At 38.4% G+C, this 10,253-nt stretch overlaps 1 pseudogene; it reads left to right on the forward strand.

Moving 5' to 3' along the window:
• LOC110263766 overlaps positions 1,032-10,253 on the forward strand; it is a 49,504-nt pseudogene continuing 40,282 nt past the window's right edge.

Below are 10,253 nucleotides of genomic sequence, written 5' to 3' on the forward strand. Positions count from 1 at the left end.
GTTGAAGATTTACTTGTTAAAGTAGGACCATTTATTTTCCCTGTTGATTTTGTTATATTAGACATGGAAGAGGAGGTAAAACCCTCTATTATACTTGGTAGACCCTTTTTAGCTACAGGTAGAGCTTTGATTGATGTACAAAAGGGTGAATTAACCCTGAGGGTCAATGAAGAACAGGTGGTCCTAAATGTTTTTGAAGCCCTCAAGCACCCCAATGATTCTGAGGGGTGTATGAAAATAGATGTTATTGAACCACTTGTTCAAGAAGTACTGGAAACTAAGGTACTTGATGATGTTCTAGATCCTATTTCTGAGTGTGAATTAGTTGAAGTTGATGATTCACCACCCCAAAAGGAGCTGATGAACACGCCTATAAAGGAGAAGGAAGCCCCCAAGCTTGAGCTCAAACCCTTACCCCCTTCTCTGAAATATGTGTTTTTGGGTGAAAATGATTCATATCCAGTGATTATTAGCTCTTCTCTGAAGCCTGAAGAGGAAGAGGCACTTGTTTCAGTGCTCAAGAATTATGAAACAGCTCTTGGGTGGACCATTAGTGACTTGAAAGGGATTAGTCCAACCAAGTGTATGCATAAGATTCTTCTTGAAGATGATGCCAAACTAGTTGTGCAACCACAAATGAGGCTTAATCCAACTATGAAAGAGGTGGTCCAAAAAGAGGTAATGAAATTATGGGAAGCAGGTATTATTTACCCTATTTTTGATAGTCCTTGGGTAAGTCCTGTGCAGGTAGTTCCCAAGAAAGGAGGGATGACAGTGATCAAGAATGAAAAGAATGAGCTTATTCCTACAAGAACAGTCACAGGATGGAGAATGTGCATAGATTACAGGAGGCTCAACACTGCTACAAGGAAGGATCATTTCCCCTTCCTTTCATTGATCAGATGCTTGAGAGGTTAGCTGGTCATGCTTTTTATTATTTTCTAGATGGATATTTTGGATATAATCAAATTGCAGTGGACCCTCAAGATCAAGAAAAGACAGCATTCACATGCCCCTTTGGAGTATTTGCCTACTGGAGAATGCCATTTGGACTTTGCAATACTCCAGCAACTTTTCAGAGGTGTATGCTTTCAATTTTTTCTGATATGGTTGAAAAGTTTATTGAGATATTTATGGATGATTTTTTTGTTTTTGGTAATTCTTTTGAATCCTGCCTTAAACATTTATATCATGTCTTGAAACGGTGTCAAGAATCAAACCTTGTTTTAAATTGGAAAAAATGCCATTTTATGGTTACAGAAGGCATTGTTCTTGGACACCGAATTTCAAGTAACGGAATTGAGGTTGACAGAGCAAAGGTGGAGGTAATTGAAAAATTACCACCACCAACTAATGTTAAGGCAATTAGGAGTTTCTTGGGTCATGCAGGATTTTATAGAAGATTTATAAAAGATTTTTCTAAAATTGCTAAACCATTGAGCAACCTGTTGGTTGTTGATGTTCCTTTTGTCTTTGATTCTGATTGTCTGTATGCTTTTGAAACTCTAAAGGCAAATCTTACCTCTGTTCCCATTATAGCTCCCCCTGACTGGGATTTACCATTTGAATTAATGTGTGATGCTAGTAATTTTGTTATAGGAGTTGTTTTAGGACAGAGGCATGGTAAGCTTGTACATGTCATTTACTATGCCAGTCGTGTGTTAAATGATGCTCAAAAGAATTACACAACTACAGAAAAGGAATTATTAGCTGTTGTGTATGCTGTTGATAAGTTTAGGTCCTATTTACTTGGTTCTAAGGTTATTGTTTATACTGACCATGCTGCTTTAAAGTACCTTCTAACCAAACAGGATTCTAAACCAAGATTAATCAGATGGGTGTTGCTCCTTCAGGAGTTTGATATTGAGATAAAAGACAGGAAAGGGTCAGAAAATCAAGTAGCTGACCATCTCTCCAGAATTGAGCCTGAAGCAGGAGTACAACCACCCACAGCTGTGACTGAGACGTTTCCAGATGAGCAATTGTTCCTCATTTAGCAGGCTCCATGGTTTGCAGACATTGTAAATTATAAGGCCATGAATTTTATTCCAAGGGAGTATAGCAGGCAACAAGTAAAGAAGCTATTGACTGATGCAAAGTACTATATTTGGGAGGAACCATACCTTTTTAAAAGGTGTTCAGATGGTATAATCAGGAGATGTGTCCTAGATGAAGAAACACAGCAAATTCTTTGGCACTGTCATGGTTCTGAATATGGAGGACACTTTGGTGGTGAAAGGACAGCTACAAAGGTCCTTCAGAGTGGGTTCTACTGGCCTACTCTCTTCAGGGACTCAAGAGCTTTTGTGAAGCACTGTGGCAGATGTGAAAAAGCTGCAAATCTCCCTACCAACCATGAAATGCCATAGCAGGGACTTCTTGAGGTTGAGCTGTTTGATGTGTGGGGTATTGATTTCATGGGACCTTTCCCACCCTCACATTCAAATAACTATATCCTAGTGGCAGTCGACTATGTGTCCAAATGGGTGGAAGCTGTGGCTTTGCCCACCAATGATACCAAGGTGGTAATGAGCTTTCTTCAAAGTTATATCTTTAGCCGGTTTGGTGTCCCAAGGACACTCATTAGTGATGGAGGAAGTCACTTCTGTAACAGACAGCTGGACTCTCTTCTGCATAGATATGGCGTCCGTGATAAAGTGGCAACCCCCTATCACCCTCAGACAAGTGGACAGGTTGAAGTTTCCAACAGGGAACTTAAAAGGATTCTAGAGAAGACCGTCAGTGTTTCAAGAAAGGACTGGTCTAGGAAGCTTGATGATGCTCTCTGGGCATACCGTACAGCATACAAGACTCCAATTGGCATGTCCCCATATCAGTTGGTCTATGGCAAAGCCTGTCACTTGCTAGTTGAGCTGGAGCACAAGGCTTATTTGGCAATCAGGTACCTGAATCTTGATTCAGAAGCTGCAGGAATTAAGCGGATGCTTCAGTTGAATGAGCTTGATGAATTCAGATATTCAGCCTATGAGAATGCCAAGCTCTATAAGGAGAGAACCAAGCTACTGCTTGACAAGAAGATTGCCATTAGAGTCTTTGAGCCAGGACAGAGAGTGCTTCTATATAATTCAAGGCTCAAATTCTTTCCCAGGAAGCTGAAATCCCGGTGGTCAGGACCGTTTGTGGTTACCAGAGCTTCACCATATGGTCATGTGGAAATCCAGGAAGAGAATTCTGACAGGAAATTTACAGTGAATGGCCAGAGGTTGAAGCACTATCTTGGGGGCGAGATTGATCGCCAGAGGTCCACTCATCTGCTGAATTAGCAGAACTGACCGTCAAGCTAGTGACGCTAAAGAAGCGCTTGTCGGGAGGCAACCCGATAAATTCGTATCCTTAGCTAATTTTCGTAGTAGTAGTCTTCTTAGTTATTTTATTTTTATTGAGTTCTTACTAATTTTCGGATCATGCAGCTATGTTCTTCCAGGAACCGAACATCTCAAGCTATATTGCGCCGCAGGTGATTGGAGAAAATAATAAAACGAACAGAGAGTCATGCGAAAGCGTGGCTGGAGGCGTGCCCGTGGCACAAATCGCCCCACGCGACCGCGTCGCTGACGCGTCCGCGTCGGGTGGGAACATTGGCCTCCCACGCGACAGCGTCACTCACGCGGCCGCGTGCCCTGGAATTCGACGTGAAAAGGGTGCACGACCGAAAGTTGTGCTAGAGTGGTGATAGATTGGCGCTGAACGCCCAATTCTACTCACGCGGACGTATGGCTCATGCGTCCGCGTCATATCCTTCTAGTGGCCACTCACGCGATCGCATGCCCCACGCGATCACGTCACCCAAGATTTAGCAAAAAAATAAAATTTCAAACAGAGAGTTGTGCGAGCGCGAGGCTGCCCTCGCGCCAGTAGCATAAAACGGGTCACGCGACCGCGTGACCGACGCGACCGCGTCAATCAGTATAAGTGCAATTTGTGCGACCGCGTGCCCCACGCGGCCGCGTCGCTTGCGCCGCACAGCTTCCCTGATTTGCCAATTATCTTATCTTTCTTTTCCCCAAATCCTATTTTCTACTTTTCTTTTTCTCTCTCCTAATCCTAATTCTCTCTTGTTATTTTATCTGTATATTCTTCTTTCCTCTCACTATTTATTTCTATTTTCAGTTCTTCTTTGCTTGAGGACAAGCAAACCTTTAAGTTTGGTGTTGATGCTTCGCTTATAGGTTTTCTGTCTATTCTTATGGCACCAAAGGGAGGCGAATCATCTTCACGGAGGAGCACAACCTGAAGAATAAAACGACCGCTAGGATAATTAAGGTGGTTGAGTTCCTTTCATTTTTATTCCTTCCCTCTCTTCTATATTATGTTCCGGTTTCCTGTTATTTTGCTTTGTTTATTGCATGATCCTTTATTAGTTAGAATTCTAGGACTAGTTTAGTTCTCCTATTGCTTTAATTCTGAAAAGATGTCTCATGTTTTACTCACTGAGCTTAAATCAAAAATAAAAAAAAATATAGGAGTGATATATTGCATGAGAAAGTGGGTCTATATTGAATAATAGTCTTATTTACTTAAATGTGGTGGTATTTTCTGTGATTCTGAATGCATGACATGAACAGTGCATATTTTTTGATAGTGAAGTTTATGAATGTTAAAATTGTTGGCTCTTGAAAGAATGATGAAAAAGAAAAATGTTATTGATAATCTAAAAAATTATAAAATTGATTCTTGAAGCAAGAAATAGCACTGAAAAACACAGCTTGTGGAAAAAAAAAAGAAAAAGCAAGCAGAAAAAGCCAATAATCCTTTAAACTAAAAGGCAAAAGGTAAAAAGGATCCAAGACTTTGAGCATTAATGGATAAGAGGGCCTTAAGGAATAAAATTCTGGCCTAAGCGGCTAAATCAAGCTGTCCCTAACCATGTGCTTATGGCATGAAGGTGTCAAGTGAAAAGCTTGAGACTGAGCGGTTAAAGTCGTGGTCCAAAGCAAAAAGAGTGTGCTTAAGAACTCTGGGCACCTCTAACTGGGGACTCTAGCAAAGCTGAGTCACAATTTGAAAAGGTTCACCCAGTTATGTGTCTGTGGCATTTATGTATCTGGTGGTAATACTGAAAAACAAAATGCTTAGGGTCACAGCCAAGACTCATAAAGTAGCTGTGTTCAAGAATCAACATACTGAACTAGGAGAGTCAATCACACTATCTGAATTCTAAGTTCCTATGGATGCTAATCATTCTGAACTTCAAAGGATAAAGTGAGATGCCAAAACTATTCAGGATTGCAGTTGTAAACCCCACTATAAGAAGAGACATGAGCTTAATTGAACTCTCATTCTCATGCAAATTCACATTCTAAGCTTATATTAGTGTTGGTTGCTTGAGGACAAGCAACAGTTTAAGTTTGTGTTGTGATGCATGAGCATCTTGTTTATCTTTTCCTAGTGAATTTGCATATAATTTGTTGAGTTTAATTAAGAATTAATTATATTTTAGCCACTATGGATGCTATTTTGAGTTTTGTGCAATACTGTTTATTTTAGGTAGCATTTGGCGGAATTTGATGGAGTTTCTGTAGAGAAAGAGAAGAAGCCAAGGAGATGACCAGCGAATACCGACGCGGACGCATAGCTCACGCGACCGCGCAGAATGGAGGAAATCGCAATGACGCGATCGCGTGCCTGACGCGAACGCGTGGACTGGAATCTGCACAAATGACACGAACGCGTGGACGACGCGGACGCGTCACATGCGCCACATGCAGAAAACGCAGAAAGACGCTGGGGGCAATTTCTGGGCTGTTTTGACCCAATTTCTAGCCCAGAAAACATAGATTAGAAGCTGCAGAATGGACAAATCAAGTGGTCCCCACCCATCAGCTGAACACTTGTTAATTAATTCGAATTTAAATTCAAATCTTATTTTAGGAAAAGATATTATTTTAATTTTAATTTTAGAAATTTAATTTTTAAATTATTAGGATTAGTTATAAAAGGGATCCCAACAGGGTGGTTCGAGAACAACATATTCCACAACATTATTTCATACAAATTTACATTTCATATTCCATGAGTAACTAATCCTCCATTGTTAAGGTTAGGAGCTCTGTCTATTGTATGGATTGATAATATTATTTTTCTATTTTAATTCATGTTTTGATTTATATTTCAATAATTGTTTTCGTTCTTTATTTTATGAAACTGGGTGGAACGGAAGTATGACCTATGTTCTATTTGAGTTCTTGTAAAACTTGGAAAAGCTCTTTACTTGAACAATAGCTTGAAAACATATTATCCTGAATTTCTAATTGTTTGTATTTAACGGGATACGTGACATATAATCTCTTTATTTTTGGACAATTAGGATTCTTGTGGCATATAAATTGGAATTTGATCATCACCCTTTAATTGGAATCAATTGACCAATGAATTGGCAGTTGATGAATTTTAGAGGAGACTAGGAAGGTCTAAGGAATTAGGGTCTAGTCACAATTAGTTTGCCATGAATTAAATCTCGCATGATTAAAATAGTTAATAAGGAAAGTCAATCCAGAAAATAGATAACTCTAAAACCTTAACTGTCTTCTCCATATATTATTCCCATCTTAATTACTTGCCCTTCTTTAATATTTTTGCTATTGTTTAATGTCTTTGAACTCCCAACACTATTTTCTGTCTGTCTAACTAATCCTATCAAACGCTATTGTTGCTTAATCCATCAATCCTCGTGGGATCGACCCTTACTCACGTAAGGTATTACTTGGTACGACTCGGTGCACTTGCCGGTTAGTAAGTGTGGTTGTAAATACCGCATCAGGCCACTATAGCAAATTATATATCGAATCGAAGCCTCAGACGTTAGCTTTCCAACGCAACTAGAACCGCCTCATTTGGACCTTTGTAGCTCAAGTTATGACCATTTTAGTGCGAGAGGGTCAGGCTGACAGCTTTGCAGTTCCTTCAACTTCTTGTATTCCTTCCACTTTTGCATGCTTCCTTTCCATCCTCCAAGCCATTCCTGTCCTGTAATCTCTGAAAACACTTAATACACATATCACGGCATCGAATGGTATAAAGGGATAATTAATATTAATGAAATTAAGGTCAAAGGAGCATGTTTTCAATCATAGCACAAAATCGGGAAGGAAAATATAAAACATGTGATTTCTATGAATAAGCATGAGAATAATGGATGAAAAACCACTCAATTTAGCATAATATAAACCATGAAATAGTGGTTTATCAATCTCCCCACACTTAAACATTAGCATGTCCTCATGCTAAGCTCAAGAGAAGCTATAAAGGAGTAAAGAGGAATGGTATGATGTATAAAATGCAACCTATCTATATGAATGCAACTACATGCTAAGATGTTTCTATCTACTTGGTTAAAAGTAAATAAGCTCTTCAAGATAAACATAAATCAGATTTCAGTAATTCAAATCATACAATAAAAGACAAGTAAACTTGTAAGAAGATAGCTCATGAAAGCATGGAACATAGATTCAAGCATTGAACCCTCACTGGTAGTGTATATGCACTCTAATCGCTCAAGTGTCTAGGGTTAATCACTCTACTCTTCTCTAATCATGCTTTCTAAACTTTGTTCTTCATCTAACCAATCAACAAAATTTTAATGTACCAATGCAAACATCATGAGGTCTTTTCAGGGTTGTAATGGGACTAAGGTAAGGGTGAGGATATATGTATGGCCAAGGGAGCTATAATATGAATCTTTAATTAACCTAAGCTCTTCACCTATACACACACTCTATGTAATTCTAAAATCATGCTTAGCTACCCAAAGTTCCCATTTTTGCATATCATACTCATGTATCAACTTTGCTTTAATTTTATCACATATGCATTGATTTTTCATTAACTTAACATTGGGATAATTTTATCTCCTTATTTATTTACTTATTTATTGAATATTTTTTTTGGATTTTTTTCTTTTTTTTCTTTTTCTTTATTTTTTTCTTTTTTTAAATTGAAAAAAAATAAACATAACTTATCAATGCACATGGATTTTTAATTTTTTATGGTCTCACATGAGTAGGTACCCAAATTCCCAATATTTTATCAATGTAAAAACATAACACATTCCCTTATTAACCTTTGTTCCCACAGTTTTCCCATACTTAATTAACACACAATTTCTATCTTAAGCTAACCAAATATTCAATTGGGATATTTAATTATTTTTTTTCTTAAGGCTAATAATGTGGTAAAATATAGAACAAATGGGATTAAAAGGCTCAAAGTGGCTAACAATGGTAATTTAAAGGGTAGGCTTATTTGGGATAAGTGAGCAAAAACAAACAATGGCCTCGATCATATGCATGCATATAACACATTAAACATTAGACATATAGGATGAAACAAAATATAGATTACAATCATAGAGAAGTAAACACACAAGAATAAAATATTTATGGTTAAATAGTATAACCATGTAATTAAGCTCAAATCTCACGGGTTGTGTGTTCTTAGCTTTTTAAACTATGTTCCAATTACAATCTTCAAACAAGTTTTAACAAAAAAGTTTTAATTTAAATTAGTAAAATTTTTCAAAAATAATAGGGTCTTAAAAAAAATTTCTTACTTTAACCAAGTAGTAACTAAATGCACAAAATCATACGAACATGCAATCAAATATGTAGATGCAACAATGAACAAATAAAGAAAATAAGACATTGGTGTTGAGAAGAAAATAACTAACCCATAGAGATCAGTATCGACCTCCCCACACTTAAAGATTGCACCGTCCTCGGTGCATGCAGAGATGTGCAGGTGGACGGGCTGCTACAACTAATGCTTTTCTCTAGAGATTGTGCAGATGGACTTGTCTGTATCCCCTTTTAGAAGTTTTCCTTTTCCCTTCTTTGGTGGCCAGCCTGAAAGAAGAGGAAAAAGAAGAAAAAGTAACCCAGAAATAAAGATAAGAAAATAAATAAAGTCTGGGTAGGTTAATGCCAAATAATGGGGGTCTTAATTACATGGTAGCTACAACATGCAAGTGAGAAAACAATAGAAGTACATGGCATACCAGTGGTGCAAAATTTGCAATAAAGGGGAGGAGTGTGGGTAATGAAAGACAGTATAAGTTCATATCAATGCAAAAAGGAGTACAGGTATAAAAGATTGGCATTGATTTAAATAATATTACCCAATCAGAATAAAACAAGAGCACCCAAAATAATACAAGAGAAGATGCAGCAGTTAAATAAGAAAATTTAACACCAACGGAAAAATAATAATTTTAGAAAAGAAAATAAAAATATGCACAAAATTAAAATGCAATGAATGAAAGTATGCAAATTAAGTAAAATAGAATGAAGGTGAAAAAGGATGAGAAGTGAAAGAGATAAAGTAAGAAAGAAAGAAGAAAGAAGGAAAGATAGAAGAAATTAGGTTTAGAAAAGTAAAGATAAGATAATTGGCGCTGATTTGGATAAGTTGTGCGGCGCAGGCGACGCGGATGCGTGAGTGACGCAGTCGCGTGGTGTGCAATAAGGTCAGGTAACGCGGATGTGTGGGTCACACGATCACGTGGCCTGATTTGTGCGATTGGCACGAGTGCAGCCTCGCGTTCGCGGAACTCTCTGTTCAAAACTCTTTTTGCCAAATTTTTGGGTGACGCGGTTGCGTGGTTAACACGATAGCGTGGATGGCCACTTTTGGAAAACGACGCGACCGCGTGGGGAACGCGTTCGCGTGGGAGGGCTTGGGCTTCCAGCACGAGTCCAGCCCCATTCCAGCCCAACATACTGCCATACACCCCTTTACGTCGATTTTACAGAGCCACGCATTCGCGTGGGTGGCGCGGATGCGTGGGAGGCTATTTTGCAAACGATGCGAAAGCGTCAGCGATGTGGTCGCTGATGTGCGGAAAACGATCCGACACAAAACTCACCGGCAAGTGCACCGGGTCGCATCAAGTAATAATAACTCACGGGAGTGAGGTCGATCCCATAGGGATTGAAGGATTGAGCAATTTTAGTTTAGTGGTTGATTTAGTCAAGCGAATCAAGATTTGGTTGAGAGATTTGTGATTTGCAGAATTTAAATTGCATGGAAAATAAAGGGAATGGGTAAATCACATGAAATTACAGAGAGCAGTAAATAAAGTGCTGAATCTTAAAGAACAAGAAATTAAATGGCAGAAACTTAGAACGCAAGAAATGTAAATTGCAGAATCTTAGAGTGCAAGAAATGTAAATGGCTTGAATTGTAAAGGGAATTGGGAAGTGGGTTTTCAGAATTTAAACAAGGAAAAGTAAATTGCA

Source organism: Arachis ipaensis, chromosome B06 (genome assembly GCF_000816755.2).
Source record: "Arachis ipaensis cultivar K30076 chromosome B06, Araip1.1, whole genome shotgun sequence".
NCBI classification, from domain to species: Eukaryota; Viridiplantae; Streptophyta; class Magnoliopsida; order Fabales; family Fabaceae; genus Arachis; species Arachis ipaensis.